This window comes from Homarus americanus, unplaced genomic scaffold, assembly GCF_018991925.1.
Source record: "Homarus americanus isolate GMGI-L3 unplaced genomic scaffold, GMGI_Hamer_2.0 scaffold74, whole genome shotgun sequence".
Classification (NCBI taxonomy): Eukaryota; Metazoa; Arthropoda; class Malacostraca; order Decapoda; family Nephropidae; genus Homarus; species Homarus americanus.
In genome coordinates, this window is record NW_024716951.1 from 560,226 (window position 1) to 583,663 (window position 23,438).

The following is a 23,438-nucleotide window of genomic DNA, read 5'->3' on the forward strand; positions in this document are numbered from 1 at the left end:
AGTCTTAGATATACCAGCAGGTAATGAGTCGCCACCTTGCATGATTGTTAGTTAGATCTGATCCTATGTGTGGAGGAGTATGCAAATCGTCGGGGGTCAGTGCAGCTAAGTTTCCTGTCTGGTCGAATCTGGTTGAGTATCGTTGGCTCCCATCTGGTCGAATATGGCTTGGTTCTGGTCGTATCTCCATTTGGCTGGTTTATTTATTTATTTATTTATTTATTGGTTTAGGTGTTTGGTCTGATTCTGGAGGATTGGTTTTTTTCTGAATTCGGTCGAGTTTTGTCTGATTTTGGGCGAAATTTGTTTGATTTGGTCGATCTCTTCTGATTTTTGTCGAATTTTGTCGAATTTTTATTCAATTTTGTCTGATTTTGGTTGGATTTGGCCTGTGTGTTGTCTGAATTTAGTGGGATCTGGTCTGTTTGTGTAGAATCTAATCGGATCCATTCGATTCTGGGATGATTCTTAGTTGACTCTAGCTTGATTCTGATCTATCTTTATCGAGTCTGGTCTGGCTATCGTTGATCTTAGTCGAATATGGTCTGATTATAGCCGAATCTAATTTGATCGTGTCGAAGGTGAGCGAGTGTTGCAGGTTTCTGGTAGAATCCGATTAGATTTTAATAAAATCTAGTCTACCTCTGGTTGAAATTAGTCGAATCGTTTCTAACCAATGTCAAAACTGGTCGAATGAAATCTGCTACCTATAAAACTTAATGTGAGCTGAATCTATATCGACCTTAAACAAAAACGAAGAATTGGGTCAAACTTGGTCTAAAATCTGGAAAGTGACCACATGTGCTGGTAGATAGATAATTTCTTTGTCTACGGGTGGTGGTGGTGGGGGGTGGGTACCACTAAAGTAGTCTACGGTGGTGGTGGTGGTGGTGGGTACGGCGGACACTATAGTCTACGGTGGTGGTGGTGGTGGTGGTGGTGGGTGGGTACGGTGACACTAAGTAGTTCACTCTACTCTGACATACTTAATCTGCTTCATTATAATTCATTACGGTCCCGGTCTTAACATTATCTTTAGCCGTCGACCGTCTCTGCAATTTTCATGATCGGGCGGACGATTAGCCTAGTCGTGTTAAAAGGATGATTAGGTGACGGGCCGCAGCTTGGTGATTAGGGAGCGAGCCGCAGCATGCATGCGGTCATTTATGGGTTCATTTCAGTCGACGCACACTCGCTGACTTCACAAACCGCCACAAGAAATTAGCATAATTAATCACGAAATTATGTTCTCCTGACCAAAACGGCGCAATCAGTGTAGATTTATCGGGGGAGGGGGAGAGGAGTGCATGGGGAGGTGGGGAGGGGGAGGTGGGGAGGGGAGGGGGAGGGGAGGGAGGGGGAGGTGGGGAGGGGGGACTGGAGTGCATGGGGAGGTGGGAGGGGGAGGGAGTGCATGGGGAGGTGGGGAGGGGGAGACTGAGTGCATGGGGAGGTGGGAGGGGGGAGACTGGAGTGCATGGGAGGTGGGAGGGGGGAGAGGGAGGTGGGGAGGGGAGGGGGGAGACTGGAGTGCATGGGTAGGTGGGTGGGGGAGAGGGAGGCATGGGGAGGTGGGAAGGGGAGTGGAGGCATGAGGAGGTGAGGGGGGATAGTGGTGGGGTGGATGGAGAAGGGAGGGGAGGAAGGAATGGGAGGGAGGGGAGATGGATGCATGGGGGAGGTGGGAGGGGGGAGAGTGGAGCATGGGGAGGATAGAGAGGGAAGGAACCACGGGGAGGCTTATCAATATGTTCCTGCATGATGGTCTTTCAAGTATAGTTTCTGGTAGATACTTTCCCCAAGACTCTCCCCCAAGACTCTCCCCCAAGACTCTCCAAGACTCTCCCCATGACTCCCTCCAGACTTCCCCAAGACTCTCCCCCCAAGACAGTCCCCTCTACTTGCCACCCACACACATGCGCCCCCACGCCTCCTCCTCTCCCCCCGCCGGTTTAAAGTAGATCGATAATAATGTTTAATGAATGCTAACTACAGGGTGATGGTAGACACGAGGAGGAGAACAAAATTGGGATGATAAATTTTTGGAAGAAATTGTTGACGCCGACACCTTCATTACATTGGAAGGTATATAAAGATAAATATATGAAGAAATGTGTGTGTGTGAGGGGGTGAGATGTCCTCATCACCCGTGCCATGCGTCACTCAGCCCATCTGACTCTGATCATCGACTTGTCAGAGCCAAGCTCTCGCTTCGAGTCGCCCCAAAACGGCGAAGGCAACAAGCCTCCAGAAGAGGTCTTAATACTAAGCGTCTGGAGGACCCAGCAGTAACACATGCTTTCAGAGAGCAGCTCGAATATGGGCTTATAAACAATCCAACAGCAAACAACGCGATTCCCAGTGCCGAATGGGATATTCTCAACACTGTTATGATAAACCAGAGACCCTCGGCCAGATCAAAAGAATACACCAGGACTGGTTTGATGAAAATGACCTGGCAATGAAAGTACTCATCGATGATAAACGTGCTGTGTTTACTGACTGGCGGAACTACCCTCAGTCTCGGACCAAAGCCGATACCTTCCGCAAGAAGGAAATGGCAGCCCAGCGGGAACTTCGCATATAAAGAATGACTGGCATAAAAATAAAGCATGTGAAATACAGTTCATGTCCTCACAGATAGTGGAAAATTACAGGGGATGAATCTGAATATAAATCAGATGTAAATAACCCATTTATATAATACTTCTGTTGATGAAGGCCATTACATGGCACAGCCCCCCTCCACTCATCCGACAGTAACTCCATAATTAAAGTCAATGAAGGCCCTCGGCGCTAAAAGAGCACTACTATACACTGGTCAACCGAATGACCGATGTGAACCTGACTAACCAGCAGGTCCTCAACATCCAGAGCTGAACCCACCTCAGCTATCGTCCATCCCTGGATGAAATACATCAAACAGATGAAAATAACAAAGCCTCAGGGCCTGATGGAATCCCAGCCGAGGTGTATAGCAGGAGGACCTCTCACCAGCGGTCTCCACTCTCTCCTGAGAATATAAGGAAAAGGAGGAAAGCTCCCAAGCTCTTAAAACGCCTCTATTATCAATATTTATAAGAACAAGGTCTCACATCAAATACGACTTCCTGCTCTCTGTAGCTGGCAAGATTATCGCCCGAGTCTTCCTAACAGACTCCTTCCTGGGACGGAAAACTTCCTCCCAGAATCTCAATGTGGTTTTAGACCATCACATGGCACCACTGACATGATCTTGACTGCCCGCCAGATACAGGAAAAGTGCAGAGAACAGCTTCGTCACCTGTACATGCCTTTCATGTACCTGACCATTGCCTTCGACTCGGTCAATAGAGAAGCCCTCTGGTGGACCATCAGCCGTTTTGGCTGCCCACCAAAATTCATCGCCATTGTGAGGCAACTCCACGATGGCATGAACGGCAGTGTCCTACTCAGTGGCACCCAGTCTGATTTCTTCCCCATCCAAACGGGGGTAAAACAAGAGTGTGTACTGGCACCAACTCTCTTTTCCATTTTCTTGGCTGCCTTCCTTACTCGTGCCAGTGCCAATTTAGCCGGTGGGGTGGACATCGAGTACTGGGTGAAGGGGAGTCTTTTCAACGTAAGACGACTCCACGCAAGAACAAAGGTGTCTGCAGCTTCCATTAGTAAACTTCAGTATGCAGACGACCTCACCCTTGTTGCTCACACTGAACACGACCTACAGGAGATCCTAAACACCTACGAACATGCGTATGCCCACTGCGGCCTGGAGGTGAATGTACGTAAGACTCAGATTCTTTTTCAACCTGCCCCAGGTTCAGACACACCTCCACCATCCATCCAGCTTAACGGTACTGCCCTCTCTAATGTTACCCACTTTCGGTATCTCGGCTCCCACCTGTCCACCACCGCAGACATCGATGAAGAGATTCAGCACCGGATCAGATGTGCATCTCAAGTCTTTGGCGGACTCCGAAATCGCGTCTTCAGCTGTAGGGAGCTGAAATTATCTACAAAGCTGCACGTATATAGAACAGTGATCCTCCCCACCCTGCTATATGACAGTGAGACATGGGTCACATACAGGAGGCACCTCAAGGCACTTGAAAACTTTCACCAACGTGTCTACGTTCCATCCTCCGAGTTAGCTGGGAAGACATGACAACAAATGCCAGTATTCTCACTGACACCAACTGTAGGAGCATCGAGGCTACCATTATCCATGACCAACTACGTTGGACTGGCCATGTTACCCGCATGGACGACAGTAGACTGCCAAAGCAGCTACTTTAAGGTAACTTTACGAATAGTAAACGTAACGCCGGCGGGTAACTGAAAAGGTATAAGGATAGTCTTGAAACAAACCCGAAGAAGTGCCAAATCGACCCCCTCACCTGGGACTCGATCACCCACATCGTAACGCTTGGAGGAGCACCACACGAGAAGGTGTCAATACTTTCGAGTTAGCCCGACTGCAAACCGAGGCAGGTAAGCGTCAACGCCGGAAAGACGCCACCGTCCCGCACTATATGCAGCCCTCCAGATGTGCAAAGAATGGACGACCCTGCCGGTCCTGTATCGGCCTTTAGTCATCTCAGAACTCACCAACCTAGGTGACATCCCTAATAACTCATATCATTGTATCACAGCTGGATGATCGTCACTCGATTTGGAGTGACGAAAGTAGTAGTAGTGTGTGTGTGTGTGTGTGTGTGTGTATTATAAAACTAAAAAATCATGTGTAAGGATACAAAACAGTATATAAATATTATATATATATATAGTGGTTAGGTTATGTTACCGAAGATTTGTAAAAAGAACCATTAATATTTATGTCAAACCTAACCTAACCTAACCTAACTAATTATGAGTTAGTTTAATATTTATCCTGAAGAAAAAAGTGTTGCTTGTGATCTGAACATCATAACGTCATCGTTTTGTAACACAAATTTATAAATCATTTATATAAATAAGTATATGCGTCCGGCACATGCCTGTAATACAGTATAATGTATACTAACAGCTAAATCAGGTCACCAGCAGGATAACAAAAAAATATCAGACAGATTGGGATAATTGTGAGATAGTCTGGAATGCCACCTGATAATTTATAGTTAAAGAAAAACTAAAATTATTGGTGAAAACTCGTGGTCTATATTAAACATTAACTGTATTGTTTCTGAATAAATTATTTATCTTTTTTGAATCATAATCATAATAATAAAGAAAATACGGATGGTAATAATAACATAAACATCAATAAATAATCACAAAATTAGATACACGTAACATTAACAACGAACAGAACTATGTTAAATTATAACCCCGGACAATCATTGGAGTATACCAAAAAAAAAAGTAAAAAGATCGACACCCAAAATATTCCCCTCATAATAATATTCCTCTATGGAGATGACTGATGATAAAGATGATGATACTAATGACTAACAAAATTTGCATATCGGCTCACCTGACACTCCCAAGCCCTCACGAACCCTGGTGATGAACGATATGGCGTCTTAACCATGGGTATTGGGCGTAAGGCATTTGGTAAGGAGGGGTGTGGGTGGTGAGGAGGAGGAGGAGTGGGTACAGGGGAGAGGTGTGGTGGAGGAGGAGGAGGAGGGGTACAGGGGAGAGGTGTGGGTGGTGAGGAGGAGGACGAGGGTACAGGGAGAGGTGTGGGTGGTGAGGAGGAGGAGGAGGGGTACAGGGAGAGGTGTGGGTGGTGAGGAGGAGGAGGAGTGGTACAGGGGAGAGGTGTGGGTGGGGAGGGAGGAGGAGGGGTACAGGGGAGAGGTGTGGGGGGTGGTGAGGAGGAGGAGGAGGGTACAGGGAGAGGTGTGGGTGGTGAGGAGAGGAGGAGGGGTACAGGGGAGAGGTGTGGGGTGGTGAGGAGGAGGAGGAGGCAGGGGAGAGGTGTGGTGGTGAGGAGGAGGAGGAGTGGGTACAGGGAGAGGTGTGGGGTGGTGAGAGGAGGAGGAGGAGGGTACAGGGGAGAGGTGTGGGGTGGTGAGAGGAGGAGGAGGTACAGGGGAGAGGTGTGGGTGGTGAGGAGGAGGAGGAGGGGTACAGGGGAGAGGTGGGTGGTGGGAGGAGGAGGAGGAGGGTACAGGGAGAGGTGTGGGTGGTGAGGAGGAGGACGAGGGGTACAGGGAGAGGTGTGGGTGGTGAGGGAGGAGGAGGAGGGTACAGGGGAGAGGTGGGTGGTGGAGGAGGGGGAGGAGGGCAGGGAGAGGTGTGGGTGGTGAGGAGGAGGACGAGTGGGTACAGGGGAGGTGGTGGAGGAGGAGGAGGAGGGTACAGGGGAGAGGTGTGGGTGGTGAGGAGGGGGACGAGTGGGTACAGGGAGAGGTGTGGGTGGTGAGGAGGGGGGAGGAGGGTACAGGAGAGGTGTGGGTGGTGGAGGAGGAGGAGGAGTGGGCACAGGAGAGGTGTGGGTGGTGAGGAGGGGGACGAGTGGGGTACAGGGGAGAGGTGTGGGTGGTGAGGAGGAGGGACGAGTGGGGTACAGGGAGAGGTGTGGGTGGTGGAGGAGGAGGACGAGGGTACAGGGGAGAGGTGTGGGTGGTGAGGAGGAGGAGGAGGGGTACAGGGGAGAGGTGTGGGTGGTGAGGAGGAGGACGAGTGGGTACAGGGGAGGTGTGTGGGTGGTGGGAGGAGGAGGAGGAGGGTACAGGGAGAGGTGTGGTGGTGAGGAGGAGGAGGAGGGTTACAGGGGAGAGGTGTGGGTGGTGGAGGAGGAGGACGAGGGTACAGGGGAGAGGTGTGGGTGGTGAGGAGGACGAGTGGGTACAGGGGAGAGGTGTGGTGGTGAGGAGGAGGACGAGGGTACAGGGGAGAGGTGTGGGTGGTGAGGAGGAGGAGGACGGTACAGGGGAGAGGTGTGGGTGGTGAGGAGGAGGACGAGTGGGTACAGGGAGAGGTGTGGGTGGTGAGGAGGAGGAGGACGAGTGGTTACAGGAGGGTGTGGGTGGTGAGGAGGAGGACGAGTGGGGTACAGGGGAGAGGTGTGGGTGGTGAGGAGGGAGGACGAGGTTACAGGGGAGAGGGTGGGTGGTGAGGGAGGAGGAGGGTTACAGGGGAGAGGTGTGGGTGGTGAGAGGAGGACGAGTGGTTACAGGAGAGGTGTGGGGTGGTGAGGAGGAGGACGAGTGGGTACAGGGGAGAGGTGGGTGGGTGGTGAGGAGGAGGAGGAGGGTTACAGGGGAGAGGTGTGGGTGGTGGGAGGAGGAGGAGTGGTTACAGGGGAGAGGTGTGGGTGGTGAGGAGGAGGACGGGTGGTTACAGGGAGGTGTGGGTGATGAGGAGGGAGGACGAGTGGGTGACAGGGGGAGAGGTGGGTGGGAGGAGGAGGACGAGTGGTTACAGGGGAGAGGTGTGTGGGTGGAGGGAGGAGGAGGAGGGGTACAGGGGAGAGGTGTGGGTGGGAGGAGGAGGACGGGTGGTTACAGGAGAGGTGTGGGTGGTGAGGAGGAGGACGAGTGGTGCAGGAGAGGGTGGTGAGGAGGAGGACGAGGGTTACAGGAGGTGGGTGGTGAGGAGGAGGACGAGGGGTACAGGGGAGAGGTGTGGGTGGATGAGGAGGAGGACGAGTGGGTGCAGGGGAGGTGTGGGTGATGAGGAGGAGGACGAGTGTACAGGGAGAGGTGTGGGTGGTGGAGGGAGGACGAGTGGGTACAGGGGAGAGGTGTGGGTGGTGAGGGAGGAGGATGAGTGGTTACAGGGGAGAGGTGTGGGTGGTGAGGAGGAGGACGAGTGGGTACAGGGGAGAGGTGTGGGTGGTGAGGGAGGAGGACGAGTGGGTACAGGGAGAGGTGTGGTGGTGAGGAGGAGGACGAGTGGGTACAGGGGAGAGGTGTGGGGTGGTGAGGAGGAGGATGAGTGGTTACAGGGGAGAGGTGTGGGTGGTGAGGAGGAGGACGAGGTACAGGGGAGAGGTGTGGGTGGGAGGAGGAGGGGAGTGGGTACAGGGGGAGAGGTGTGGGTGGTGAGGAGGAGGACGAGTGGGTACAGGGAGAGGTGGTGGTGAGAGAGGACGAGTGGGTACAGGGGAGAGGTGTGGGTGGTGAGGAGGAGGACGAGTGGTTACAGGGAGAGGTGGGTGGTGAGGAGGAGGATGAGTGGGTACAGGGGAGAGGTGTGGGTGGTGAGGAGGAGGACGAGTGGGTACAGGGAGAGGTGTGGGTGGAGGAGGAGGAGGGTACAGGGAGAGGTGTGGGTGATGAGGAGGAGGACGAGTGGTTACAGGGGAGAGGTGTGGGTGGTGAGGAGGAGGACTAGTGGGTACAGGGAGAGGTGTGGGTGGTGAGGAGGAGGACTAGTGGGTACAGGGGAGAGGTGTGGGTGGTGAGGAGGGAGGACGAGTGGTTACAGGGGAGAGGTGTGGTGGTGAGGAGGAGACATGGTTACAGGGGAGAGGTGTGGGTGGTGAGGAGGAGGACTAGTGGGTACAGGGGAGAGGTGTGGGTGGGTGAGGAGGAGGACGAGTGGTTACAGGGGAGAGGTGGGTGGTGAGGAGGAGGAGGGTTACAGGGGAGAGGTGTGGGTGGTGAGGAGGAGGACGGGTGGTTACAGGGGGAGAGGTGTGGGTGATGAGGAGGAGGACGAGGGTACAGGAGAGGTGTGGGTGGTGAGGAGGAGGACGAGTGGTTACAGGGGAGAGGTGTGGGTGGTGAGGAGGAGGACGAGGGGTACAGGGAGAGGTGTGGGTGGTGAGGAGGAGGACGAGTGGGTACAGGGAGAGGTGTGTGGGTGGAGGAGGAGGACGAGTGGTTACAGGGGAGAGGTGTGGGTGAGGAGGAGGAGGAGGTTGGGTAGGAGGAAGTATGTGGGGTCAGAAGAGGAGGAGGAGGGGAGTATTAGGAGGGAGGGTGTGGGTGGTGGTTAGGTTAGGTTAAGGTATTTAATTATCTCTCTCTCTTTCTCTACACAGAGACACAGAACGATCAATTCTTATAATCAATTAAGCTTCCCTTACGTACATTATATACACTATACTTTCTTCCAGTCTCGTATGTGTTGTTGTAACGGGCGGAGGTACACCACTGATGTTCCAAGATGTCTCGACGCTCAACAAACACGCCTTCCATGCCAGCCGGCTCCTGTGTCGCTCAACGCCATTTGTTTACGATTTTTAACGTGGTAGAACTCGTGTTAATAGAGGTTGTAAGAGTGTTAGTGAAGGCTGGACAGTATCATATTTCATGCTGATTTTGTGCCGTTGGTTTTGTGTGTGTGTGTGTGTGTGTGTGTGTGTGTGTGTGTGTATAATTAACTAGTGGATATATAGAAAAGAGAGAAAATCTTTTGATTCCTCACTGAAGTTTCTGTCTGTCTCTGTCTGTCTGTCACTCACTAATATCAATCTATATATCGTAATGACAGTATACACACCAGCACAGTCGCAGGTGTGAATAAATGCCAATCTGAATTTTCTATGAACAGCTAATTTTGTTTATACTCATTCCTGGGATAATAATGTTAATATTTCGTAACATTTCCCAACGCAACCTCTTAATGCTACTACACATTCCTCGCCACCGTCTCCTGCCGCCACCTGAGATCCCTCGTACAGAATTGTTGTTCAACACCACAATCATACCCAGCCCATACTACATGGCACTGATGTTTACGAGAACAGCCTTATTCTCACCATTATGCAAAAATATAACCTCATAGATACGTGTGTGTTTACTTTTGCGATCTACCTATTATTATTATTATTATTATTATTATTATTATTATTATTATTATTAATGTTGAGTTATAAATTATAGTATATGTCGGCTTCTGACACCTACAATCATGTATATTGTTTCTGTTATTAACGACAAAATGAGACTTTTCACAGTATGTTGTCTGGGTTTGGGACGATTTATTGACGGAGTGCTACAGGTGAGGGAGTGCTGTAGGTGAGGAAGGCACAGGTGAGGGTGTTGTAGGTGAGGGAGTGCTACAGGTGAGGGTGTGTTGTGGGTGAGGAGTGCTACAGGTGAGGGTGTGCTGTAGGTGAGGGAGTGCTGTAGGTGAGGGAATGCTACAGGTGAGGGAGTGCTGCAGGTGAGGGAGTGCTACAGGTGAGGGAGTGTTGTAGGTGAGGGAGGCCAGGTGAGGGAGTGCTAGAAGAGGGAGTGCTACAGGTGAGGAGGCCAGAGGTGAGGGAGTGTTGTAGGCGAGGGAGGCTACACGTGAGGGTGTGTTGTAGGTGAGGGAGTGCTACAGGTGAGGGAGTGCTAGGTGAGGGTGTGTTGTAGGTGAGGGAGTGCTACAGGTAAGGGAGTGTTTAGGTGAGGGAGTACTACAGGTGAGGGAGAGCACAGGTGAGGGAGTGCTAAGGAGGAGTGCTACAGGTGAGGGAGTGCTACAGGTGAGGAGGTTGTGGTGAGGGAGTGCTACAGGTAAGGGAGTGCTACAGGTGAGGGAGTACAGGTGAGGGAGGCTAGGTGAGGGAGTGCTACAGGTAAGGGAGTGAAGGGTGAGGTAGTACCCAGTGAGGGAGCCACAGGTGAAGGAATACTACAGGTGAGGGCGTGCTACAGAGGAGTGTTGCAGGAGGTAGTATCTAGGTGTGAGGGAGTACTACAGGTGAAGGAATTACAGGTGAGGGAGTGCACAGGTGAGGGAGTTACAGGTAAGGGAGTACTAGGGTGAGGTAGTACTCCAGGTGAGGGAGCACTACAGGTGAGGAGGCACAGGTAAGGGAGGCAGGTGAGGAGGCACAGGTAAGGGAGTGCTACAGGTGAGGGAGTGCACAGGTGAGGGAGGTTGTAGGTGAGGGAGTGCTACGTAAGGGGAGTGCTACAGGTGAGGTAGTACCCAGGTGAGGGAGTGCTACAGGTGAGGGAGTGCTACAGGTGAGGGAGTGTTGTCTCATATACCTGGCGATGTTTCTAGTGCAACATACAGAGTGAAGAGAAGACTGGAGAGAGATATAGGGCAGAGCAATAGGAAAAGAGAGACATTTAACGTTACCAGTAATACTTAGTGTAGACAGGAGACTGGTGATACTTATAGGTCAGTTCCTTGAGAGAAGAGGAGAAGCAAGAGGAGGAAGAAGAGGAGGAAGAAGAAGAGGGGGAGGAAGAGGAGGAAGAAGAAGAGAGGAGGAGGAAGAGGAGGAATAAAAGGAGGAGAAGAAAGAAAAGAAGGAGGAAGAGGAAAGAAAGGAGGAGGAGAAGGAGGATAAATAAGACAACCTAAATCCATCATAAATGACAAGATAACTAGCGATATTTACCGTGCTGATGTGAAGGGATGGCGCCCTCTGTGATTATGATAATAATAACAACATAATAATTATAATAATAATAATAAATAATAATAATAATAATAATAAAAATAAACAATAATTATAACAATAATAATAATAACAATAATTATAATAACAATAACAATAACAATAACAATTATAATAATAATAATAATAAATAATAATGATAATAATAATAATAATAAAAAATAATAATAAATAAATAATAATAATAAAAAATAATAACAATAATAATGATAATAGTAATAATAATAATAATAATGATAACATTGATAATAATAATAATTATAAATAATAATAATAATAAATAAATAATAATAATAATAATAATAATAAATAATAACAATAATAAATGATAATAGTAATAATAATAATAATAATAATGATAACATTGATAATAATAATAATTATAACAACAATAATAATAATAATAATAATGATAATGATAATAATAATGATGATAATAATAATATTAATAATAATATTAAATAATACATAATAATATTAATAATAATAATAATATTAATAATAATATATATATATAAATAATAATATAATAATAACAACAACAACAACATCAAGAACAACGATAACGATAACGATAATGATAATAAATAATAATAATAATAATACCAAAAAGTCAGTGTGGGTAAAAATAAGTGGGAATACAATCCTTGGCGATGTGTAATGGGCAGATCCGTGTTAGTGGGTAAAAATGGCCAACAGTGGTGAGCATTAGTGTGGACTGATCTGTAGTATGTGGTTCTCCTCCTCCTACTTCCTCCACAAATTACCTTAATAATGGGCATCAGGAGAGACTCGGGTAAGCACTTAACTCCGTGTGGTCTAAGAGTTTTAAGAATATGACCCAGAGTCAACAAGGTGTGTGTGTGTGGGGGTAGAGGGAGGTGAGGGGGTAGTGGGGGAATCTGTGTGTGTGTGTGTGTGTGGGAAGGTAATGGTGGTTCTGGTAAAGTTGTGGTGGTTGTGGTTGTAGGGGATTGTTTGAGATTATTGATGTGATGATTGTGGTAGTTGTGGTATGTTATGGTTGTGAATGTTTGCCATTCAAAGTGGTATTGGTTGTGGTAGTTGTTGATGATGATAGTGTTGGTTGTAGTGGTGGTGGTGGATGCGATAGTGTTGGTTGTAGTGGTGGTGGTGGTGGAAAAGGTGATTAGTGGTGGTGTAGATCGTGGAGACGTAACAATAACCTACCGGGGAGAGAGAGAGAGAGAGAGAGAGAGAGAGAGAGAGAGAGAGAGAGAGAGAGAGAGAGAGAGAGAGAGAGAGAGAGAGAGAGAGAGAGAGAGAGAGAGAGAGAGAGAGAGAGAGAGAGAGAGAGAGAGAGAGAGAGAGAGACTGCTCTCCACGTCATCCCTAAAGCTAAATGGTCTGTAAGATATGTAAATAAAATTCGCTAAAACACACAAAAAAACACGAAAAAAAACAATAAATTACAACAAAATACAAAAAATCAATAAAACAAAATAAAACTCAATAAAAGATAAAAACAATAAAACGCAAAAAAACGCAATAAAACACAAAATTACATAACAAAACTCAATGAAATCAATAAAACGAAATAAATCGAAATAAAACGGAATAAAGCGCAATAAGACGCAATACAAGTAATGAAACATAACAATACACAATAAAGCACAATAAAAAGCAATAAAACACAATAATACGGAATAAAACGGAATAAAACGGAATAAAGCAGAATAAAACGGAATAAAGCAGAATAAAACGGAATAAAACAGAATAAAACGGAATAAAACGGAATAAAACGCAGTTTATGTTGATATTAAAATGTATTGCTGACCTTCAACAGCTAAGGTCATTACGTACACTCGCACCAAAAAGTATCGGTGCAGGGTGTGATCGACGACTTCCGAAACGATACGTATACACTGTGATATGTCGGGAAGGTTGGTAAGTGTATCCTCATAACCCCCCCCCCCTCCACTAGGTGTTGCTATATGGCTGACAATCAGTGTGTTTGTTTCCTCTTTTCGGATTGTTGCTTTGTGTCGACTGAATGATGAGCGAGGGTTCGGTCTCGGTGAACGTGGGTATAAAACAGAGGCAATATGAAGCAGTAGAGATCTACACATGCCAGACGACATGGAAACCTCAAAGGGAACACGAGGAGCTATTATTGCCCTTCATAACGAAGGGTTTGGCGTCACAGATTAGCCAAAGGGGTGTCCATACAGGAACACTGCTGCACCATGGATTCGGCGATACCGAAACGTATATACTGTGGTGGGGGGGGGTCCGATAACCAAGCCATCACTTATCCTGGCTCCGGGTACAGTCTCACCCAAAATTTCGTTAAATCTTCCAGCCAGCTATTGCTGCACTGCCTGCTTCAGATGTACCAACCAGAACATGAAACCAATACGAATGAATCTAAAGGTTCGAAGTAATAGACTCAAGTTCATACATCTGAAGCAAGCAGGCAGTGCAGCAATATCTGGCTGGGAGAGTTAACGAACTTTTGGGTGAATGTATGTAATTACATATGTATGGTCTACCTACCTCCCTATATGACCTACCTACCTCCCTATATGACCTACCTACCTCCCTGTATGACCTACCTACCTCCGTATATGACCTACCTACCTCCCTATATGACCTACCCACCTCCCGGTATGGCCCTACCCACCTCATATGACCTTACCCACCTCCCCTATATCTACCTACCTCGCTATATAATATACCTCTTCGTGTCTCTTATAACGCATCGTACACTTAACGGCTTTCATAATGTCGCCACAAGAGCGTCTGTCTCTTTCTCCAGGGCCGGCAGTATACCCTCGGCAGCACACACGGTCAAAAGCGCCAAGCAGTCCCTTCCACTCTGTAATTGCGCTTATGCAAGTTTCGCCAGACGACCGTTCGCTCACTTTGTGTCTGTATCACAATTAATTATTCATGTTATATTGTGATTAATTTCTTCTGTCTCCATCAGAGTTAATTCAGGAACATATTAACTTTAATGGGGTTATGATATTATTCTGCAGGTGTTTAGAGAGAATATACGTGAATATATTGGTAAATATCTTGATATATACCTGAATATACGTTAATATATTAAAAGACATCTTGATATATACCTGAATATACGTGAATATATTGAAGATACGCAAATCTACTCTTAAAGATACCTGAATATATGCGGAGAATATACGTGAATATATTGGTAAATATCTTGATATATACCTGAATACATACCTTAACATACAGGAATATATCTGTATATACCTGAATTTATCTGAATATACTTGACTATACGTAAATATACTCAAATATACGTGAATATATGCAAAATATGACTAAATTTACCATGATAGGAACATTTGGCGCTTGAGGTGTGTGTGAGTATAGTAACACGGCTTTAATCCCCCGATCATTACGTTAATATTATTGTTTTTTTGTAAAGTGCTAATGAATAAATTTAACATTGTAAGCGTCTTGGTGGAGTTAATTTTTATTATTATTGAAGTGAAAAGTGGATGTAAAAGATGAATGATATATTAAAAAAAATTATAAATAAAATAAAAATAACAACTTTGAAATGTTTTTTATAATGGAATTAATTATTTTTTATTAAACAAACCTTTAAAAAAATATCAAATTTCTCTTTGCACAGAATTAATAGGAATTATATTTACGAGAATATAAAGAAGAAAATCGTCCATAAGTCAATTAACGAGGAAAATTTCATCCTACTAAAACATTAATATAATTTTATCATCATTTTGACCTACATAAATAATTTTATTAATAAACAAAGGAACATTTTAATCATAGGCCAAATTATTTAACTTTCATCGTTATTTACAAGTTTATAGCTGCGTCTGTCTCATGACTGTCTCTCTCTCTCTGTCTCTTTGATTGTCTGTCTGTCTGTCTCTGTCTATCTGTTCTGTCTGTTTGTCTGTCTGTCTGTCTGTCTGTCTGTCGCTCGTCCTGAATTTTAAGATACACTGGAGGTCTTTGATATGAGTATGCCCCATAGATATCGCCCAGTGTGTGTCAATAAGGAAGACATATTTCGTTAGTGTAAAAGCCAATTAAATATCGCTAATGTGTATCAATAAATGTACGTTCGTGAGATATCGTTAAAATGTAAGAATAAACGCGTAACGAATTAGCTATCGTCACGGTATACTACCCTTCAGATATCGCGAGTGTGCATTGATCATCTTAATATCCAGTAAATGTCGCCCGTCTTTTGGCAGATACTATGAAGATATCATTATTACTTGTCCTGTAGTAAAACATATGAGAGAGAGATGTCGTTGAGAAAGTGTTGACCGCTACAGGTTTAATATTTTTTGTATTTATTTTAGGAAATGCCCGCTAGATATCGCTAGTGTGCGTTGATATAAGTATGTCCATTAGATGTCCCCTGCGTGCGTTGATATAAGTATGCCCGCTAAATCTCGTCAGTGTTCATTGATATGAGTATGCCGCTAAATATCGCTAGTGTGCGTTGATATAAGTATGCCCATTAGATGTCGCCTGCGTGCGTTGATATAAGTATGCCCGCTAAATCTCGTCAGTGTTCATTGATATGAGTATGCCCGCTAAATATCGCCAGTGTTCATTGATATGAGTATGCCCGCTAAATATCGCCAGTGTTCATTGATATGAGTATGCCCGCTAAATATCGCCAGTGTTTATCGCTAAGGGAATGATCGCAAAATATCTTCAATTGTGTCGCTAAAGATATAGGTTCTAGATATCGCTATAATATTCAGACAGACAGACATAAGATATTGCTCCTATTTCTCGTTCGGGCAGTAACCACATGATATCGTCTCTGTATGCGTTATCATATCACCTTTTATCATAAAAAAATGGACACCACTTGTAATCGATATTGGAAAAAATTACCTCTCGGACACCTGCCCTGTATTTTCATTATCAATAACATAATAATCGCCTTAGTTTACCCTAAAGATATCGTTCGTAATCAGCGATATATAGGCTACTGTACACGCCCCCTAGATATCGTCTCAAATTGAAATAAAGACCGAGATGCAATATCACCCAACATTTATAATAACCTGTTAATATGATATCAGCCATATAATAATAAAAACAAAAGTATATTTCCACTAGATATCGCTAGCATATTAATAAAGAGTATGATAATATCGCCCTCATATAGACGAGATATTACCGCTAAATATCGTACTCGTTAATACACACTTTAATCGCCTGATGTCGCCCACACGTTAACAACGGCTATTGAAGTAGGGATCACCTGAAGAATCACCACCCCAGATTATTTCACCGAAAGACTAACCTAACCTAACCTAGCTTAACTTATTTCACCTAAAGATTAACCACCCTAACACTGTTTGGGGGATGAGGTTAGGTTAGGCTGGGTTAGGTTAGGCTGGGTTAGGTTAGGCTGGGTTAGGTTAGGTTAGGTTAGGTTGGGTTAGGTTAGGTTAATCTTTAGGTGAAATAATCTGGGGTGGTGATTCTTCAGGTGATATAACACTAGAATATCGTTTTTTTTAAGGAAAGAAATAATCGCCTAATGTCGTCAACATGGTCAGGCAGAGTTAGACCGCTAGATATCTCTTACATTTCAGAAAAGGCTGTCACCACAAGAAATCGTCTGTTTTATTGAAGGTTATGACAGTAAGATATCGCCTGCGGTGATAATTATCATAAGACGGTGCGATGCCGCCTCTGGTGATAATGTGGGTAAGATGGCAAGATATCGTCTGGGTAGTATATACTATACCTTAAGTGATCGTTTAAAATTTTCAATAACCACGTAATATCGCTCAAATAACCTCGTAATGAGTATGAGCGCTATAGATATCGCCTGTCACCGACGATTAAGGACCTGACACCGGAATATCGTCCGGAGCAAGACAAAAAATTATATACAGATATCGTCTGTAGCCTAAATGATATTGATAATAATAAAGGCCACATCTAATATGAATCACCTCGGTTTTGGGGAGTCTCATAAGATGTTCTAGCTCTCTAGGCAACCATAAATTGAAGGACTGACCTGCATTTCATAGTAATTTTTATTTTTAGTTATTATTTTTCAATCCTTTTTCAAGCATAAGTTTATACATTGTATTATTCTCAAATTATTACCAAACTCAGGTGGAAGAGACAGGTGCTCTTAATATGTTGATTAGTTAGAAGATCATTTTAGAATTTATAATTACCACAATCCATCGTTCACTGGTTTAGGGTTGGATTACCTTAGCTTTAACCATAAATTATATGTGGTTTTTAGTATCAAGACTAATTAATGGTGTATATAACGTTGTTCTAATTAACCTATAATCATGAAGAGATTAATTAGTTTAGTTAATTTGTAAAAAACGTCTTCCCATGTGAATGTGAATTAGGAATTACTTTCACCTGATCAATAAACATCCTAACCGAACCTAACCTAACCTAACCTAGCCTAACCTAACCTAACCCTCCAGGTAACGTTAGCTGATAAGGCATAGTACACATCTCTGTCTGTCTGTCTGTCTGTCTGTCTGTCTGTGAATAAAGTGACACAAAATACAGGTAACGAATCTGTCAATTCTATCTTTACTGCTTATTTTTCTTGCTAAAACACACACACACACACACCCACCCACACACCACACACACACACCACACACACCCCCACCCACCCACACACTCACACACACACACACACCACAACAAGCATAAAACAAACAAAATATTTCTACATTTTCTCGCTAACTTAAGTGGAGTAAAAATGTTATCACGTAAATAACACCACCAACCAGAGCATGTTTGGGGGTGGCATCGTCAGTCCCTGTACACTTTATGGCGTGACCTAGAGACCCACGGCGCCAATTCCTATGTAATGGGGCATCCAGGTCATCCAGACACAAGGGTCATAAATATAACCTGGAGACTGTCAACATGCTAATAAATATGAAGGATTATATTATAGCTTAAAAAAATATGTCTGTGTGTGTGTGAGAGAGAGAGAGAGAGAGAGAGAGAGAGAGAGAGTCATCAATAAATCTATCATTTCATCTATCATTCTGTCAACCAATTAGTCGATCATCAGGATGGGAAACATTACCTGTCTGTCTGTCTGTCTGTCTGTCTGACTGTCTGTCTGTCTGTCTGTTTTCGATTTGTTTGTTTATTTTTTGGTCAGTTAGTCACTTTGTCGGTCTGTGTGTCTGTCGGTCTGTGTGTCTGTCGGTCTGTGTGTCTGTCGGTCTGTGTGTCTGTCGGTCTGTGAGTCTGTCGGTCTGTGTGTCTGTCAGTCTGTGTGTCTGTTGGTCTGTGAGTCTGTCGGTCTGTGTGTCTGTCGGTCTGTGAGTCTGTCGGTCTGTGTGTCTGTCAGTCTGTGTGTCTGTCGGTCTGTGGGTCTGTCGGTCTGTGTGTCTGTCGGTCTGTGTGTCTGTCGGTCTGTGAGTCTGTCGGTCTGTGTGTCTGTCAGTCTGTCTGTTTGCAGTGCTGTGTCTGTTAGTTTGTCTCGTACTGTAGTGTCTGTCTGTGTATCTGTACGTTTCTGTCTCTCTTAATTTCCTTTATATTTTCTCTCTCTCTCTCTCCCTAATCCCTCTCCACTCATCCCTTTTCTTATTCCCTCCAGTTATGTTTTTAATTTTTCTCTTCCCTTTACCCATTTCTCTTTCCCTTCCCTTCCTTACCTCTCCTTCTTTCCCTTCCCTCCCTCCCTCCTTCCTTCCCACCAACTACTCTTCCTTTTCTTAATTGGGCAACATGTACACGTAAATATACACACATACACGAATATACACATATATGCACAAAATACACACACATATACACAAATATATACATTATACACACATACACACTAGTACACATGAAGATTGGCTAAGAACCGTCAAGGGGTTTGAGTGACAAGTCATTAAGGAGCTATTTAACATAAAGCCATTAGTGATTATAATAAAAAAATAATAATAGTCTGATGTTGCTTTTAAAACACGATTATAGAGTTAATGTGTACGTCTGTCTTTGGCGGACATATTTGTTAATGGCAAAATGTGGTTTACAGTGTGTGTGTGTGTGTGTGTGTGTGTGAGAGACTAGGAGGTGGCAGGGGTATTGGTGGTGTGTGTTCTGTTTACAGTATGACATAAAAGCTATTTCGGTGAATTGGTGTTGTAGTTGTTGTTCTTGTTATTGTTGTTAAAGTTCTTGTTATTATTATTATTATTATTATTATTATTCAACAATATAATGATTGTAAAATAATATCACTGATATCATTATAATCAAAATATATTGATATACTGTAAACATCACAATTAAAATATAAAATAATAACAACAAAAACAACAATAATAATAATAATAATAACAATAATAACAATAATAATAATAATGACAACAACAACAACAACAACAATAATAATAATAATAATAATAATAATAATAATAATAAACAATAATAACAATAATAACAGTAATAATAACAGTAACAATAACAATAACAATAATAATAATGATAACAACAACAACAACAATAATAATAATAGTAATAATAATAAAAATAAAAATAAAAATAATAATAATAATAATAATAATAATAATAATAATAATAATAATAATAATAATAATAATAGTAATAATAATAATAAAACCTAACCACCATCATTATAATAAGTACTGTACCTTATAACACAAATGGCCACCATCACTAATATTTCTGCTATAAACAGTAATTTACAACTATTATGATGTCTATGTATGAGAGACATGCAGTGAGAGATGAGAGACATGGAGTGAGAGATGAGAGACATGCAGTGAGAGATGAGAGACATGGGGTGAGAGATGAGAGACATGCAGTGAGAGATGAGAGACGTAGAGTGAGATGAGAGACATGCAGTGAGAGATGAGAGACGTAGAGTGAGATGAGAGACGTGCAGTGAGAGATGAGAGACATGGAGTGAGAGATGAGAGACATGCAGTGAGAGATGAGAGACGTAGAGTGAGATGAGAGACATGCAGTGAGAGATGAGAGACGTAGAGTGAGATGAGAGACATGCAGTGAGAGATGAGAGTGAGAGATGAGAGAGACATGCAGTGAGATGAGAGACGTAGAGTGAGAGATGAGAGACGTAGAGTGAGAGATGAGAGACGTAGAGTGAGAGATGAGAGACGTAGAGTGAGAGATGAGAGACGTAGAGTGAGAGATGAGAGGCCAGAACATGCATTTGTCTCCTGATCTAAATGTACTAATTTGCATGTGGGTCTAATTGGTTGTTTGTGAAGGCCAGGTATTACCTGAGTTCACCTTAATGAGCACAGGTAAAGGCCGCCGCCGCCATCTAATATAACTATAGTATTTCTTATTTCTTAAGACAGATGTTTTATGTTTTTTCTATGGAAAATAATATGGCTTTATTATTTTCTTAATGCCAAAGCCCTTTCCTGACACACACGATATATATATATATATATATATATATATATATATATATATATATATATATAAGACTGTTAAATCTACTTTATTATAAACGTAATTACCGACAGCCGTAATAAATAAGGCAGCATAAGTTAACTTTACTACCCTGTAAATCACCAACATTACCATAAGTCTTACTCGTGTATAATAAATGACCATCTTGTTTGCTTTGTGCAGTAATTCTTCTGCCTGTAGCTGACTCAGTTTACCACCGGGAAAATGACTTATTTATTATATCGATTAAAGAAAAGGAGAGTCTTCTTTACGGGTTCTAACGTCTCTGATGAAAACTTTGGGGATGTAGACTACTAGGAACTATGGCTGCACGGTTAGCCTCTCCTGGTACTATTATTTCCCTTCTAAAACACACGCTATTTTATATCTTCAGAATAATAATGGCACCAAAAGCAGCCCTTGATGGACGCCATTATATATGGCCTACTAAGTGATATTAATTTCACATATAGATAACAACAGCGGCTCCATTAGGCCAACATTACTTATATTGATTGATTGATTGGAACAATTTATTTAGCCATAGTAATACCGATACAAAGTCACCAATAACAACAATATTGACATGGCTATAGTGAGAGGCGGGGTAGCACTTGATAAATATTGTACATTTATCTCAAGGAAATTCATGTACTGCATCATTACTTATATGTTACAGAAAATACCTCGTGCATATTCTGAATAGGAGAGGGTCTAGACTCAACCCTTGGAGAACTCCGTCAAATGAGGGATAGAGAGAAGAACAGTTTTGATAACTCATAATAATTGTGGTTTTAGTATTAGTGATGAGCTGTATAGGGAATGCGGTACAGAGGATAATATTCTAATTTATTTTTTATTTAATAGTGAGTCTAGACATTGCCTTTGTGGGACTCTGTGCAATTTGTGCTACAGGGGAGGAAATTCCGCTATATTCAGAACAAGTAATATTCTAAGTCAATCTTCAAAAGGACACCATTACTTAATTGCTAGAAAAATGCATAATTTCTGTATATATTCCAAAATTGGTAACCATAATATCATATTTATATGTTCACATTAAGATAGACCCTCAAGTGATCCTCGCACGCCGCGTTTTGTTCCGCCCGATGGAAGATTAACAACCAAATAACGTGTCCATAGTTACAACGGCACGACAACCACACATTAATAACAGTGTTACAGCGATGCGCCTTGTAGTGAACTCTTATAGCGGAATATTAAGTGGAATATAAAGTAGTCTATTAGAAGCTGAAAATGCATTGGTAGATTGTATTGTTAATGAACCAATAATATAGGTAATTAATTATTGAATAAGTTACATTATAATAGGTTTGGGGTGAGGTAAAGTTTGTGGGACAGAAATATTTTAATTGTCAAATTGTCAGAATTGTAGCTTGGTGTGGGAAATTTATTACTCATAGATTAACATAGAAGTTTATTCAGGCACTGGGAGTTAATAGTTGTGTTTACTTAATGGAATATAAAGACGATAATAGAGGGAAGGTGAGTTTATAGTGCATTATTATACCGCTGTTTATGACTCATCACACACAAAGACTGTCATCACGCACTTACCTCTGGTTCAGGTGTAGCTCCCTTGGGGTGGATTTGACCAGATGTGTCATGTATGTATTTGGTGATGTGACACACACTTGGCTCCCCTTACACCCTGACTCTTCTGACAGGTGTGTAAGATACAGGGGAGTCACTTGTGTTCCTCTAACAGGTGTTCTTGAGTCTGTTGCCTTTTTATTGAACTTTTACCTATCGCGGTGTTTTGATATTTCTAACAGGTGTATAACGACAGGTGTTTGTCTATAGCTGGTTAACACGGGTATGGTTCACTTATAGTAGAAACGGTTTATCAGATTTAACACGTGGCTGTCTAACACAATCGGCCGTAGTTGATATTCTTTAGTCTGACTTGATACCTAACTCCCTCTAACAGGGCTACAGTTAGTTACATTATTTCCTTCTAATGTCTACCAGGTGATTGTCTACGGGGTCTACGCACAGGTGAAAATTGTTTAATTAATTTACCTTTGTACATTACTGGTTCTCATACATATGTCTGGCTCTTACTTGATATGTCTAACGCGGTTACTGTTAATTCCATATCTGTTTTTACAAGAATATTCTGTAGTTAGTTGCCGCTAAAGCCAGAACTTATTAAAGTCTTCAATCAGATGTTCACAGGTGTTTCAACAGTGCAGGTGTTTTGTGAATTAGTTACCGGTTAAGGCAATACTTGTCTCTATTACTGTCTTCTGCTCGATGTTTATGGGTCTTTAAACACGACAGGTATTTAAAGAGTACAATACCGCCCCAACACACACCTGTAAATCACCGGCTATTGTCATCGAGCGTCTGAATGGCGGAGACAGGTCCTTAAAGACTCACTAAAACACTGTCCACACTATCAGCTATTACTGTTTGTTTCATGTTTTAAAGCACTGTTTAACATGTGTTTACCCGTGACTGTACTATACACCTTTTTCTCTTATAGGTTAATAATTTTCCGCCACGAAATATACATCAGTTTGTCTACAATCCCCTTTATGTATCACATTTTTTTTAAATAAGGAATAATACATACGAAATCACTTCATTTATCCAATACATTTTGTGTGAGTGTCCGTGAGATTATTTGTGAGAGTATGCATGTATGTGTGTGTATGTGAGTCTGTGTACGTGTGTGTATCACTTCCAGTAATAC

At 43.3% G+C, this 23,438-nt stretch overlaps 1 long non-coding RNA gene across 1 annotated transcript in view; it reads right to left on the minus strand.

The window, feature by feature from the left end:
• LOC121858741 overlaps positions 1-23,077 on the minus strand; it is a 140,764-nt gene extending 117,687 nt beyond the window's left edge. Inside the window, exon 1 of the long non-coding RNA XR_006087501.1 lies at positions 22,298-23,077. This is a non-coding gene — a long non-coding RNA (uncharacterized LOC121858741). The remainder of the gene's footprint in view (positions 1-22,297) is intronic.
• Between the last annotated feature and the right edge of the window lie 361 nt (positions 23,078-23,438).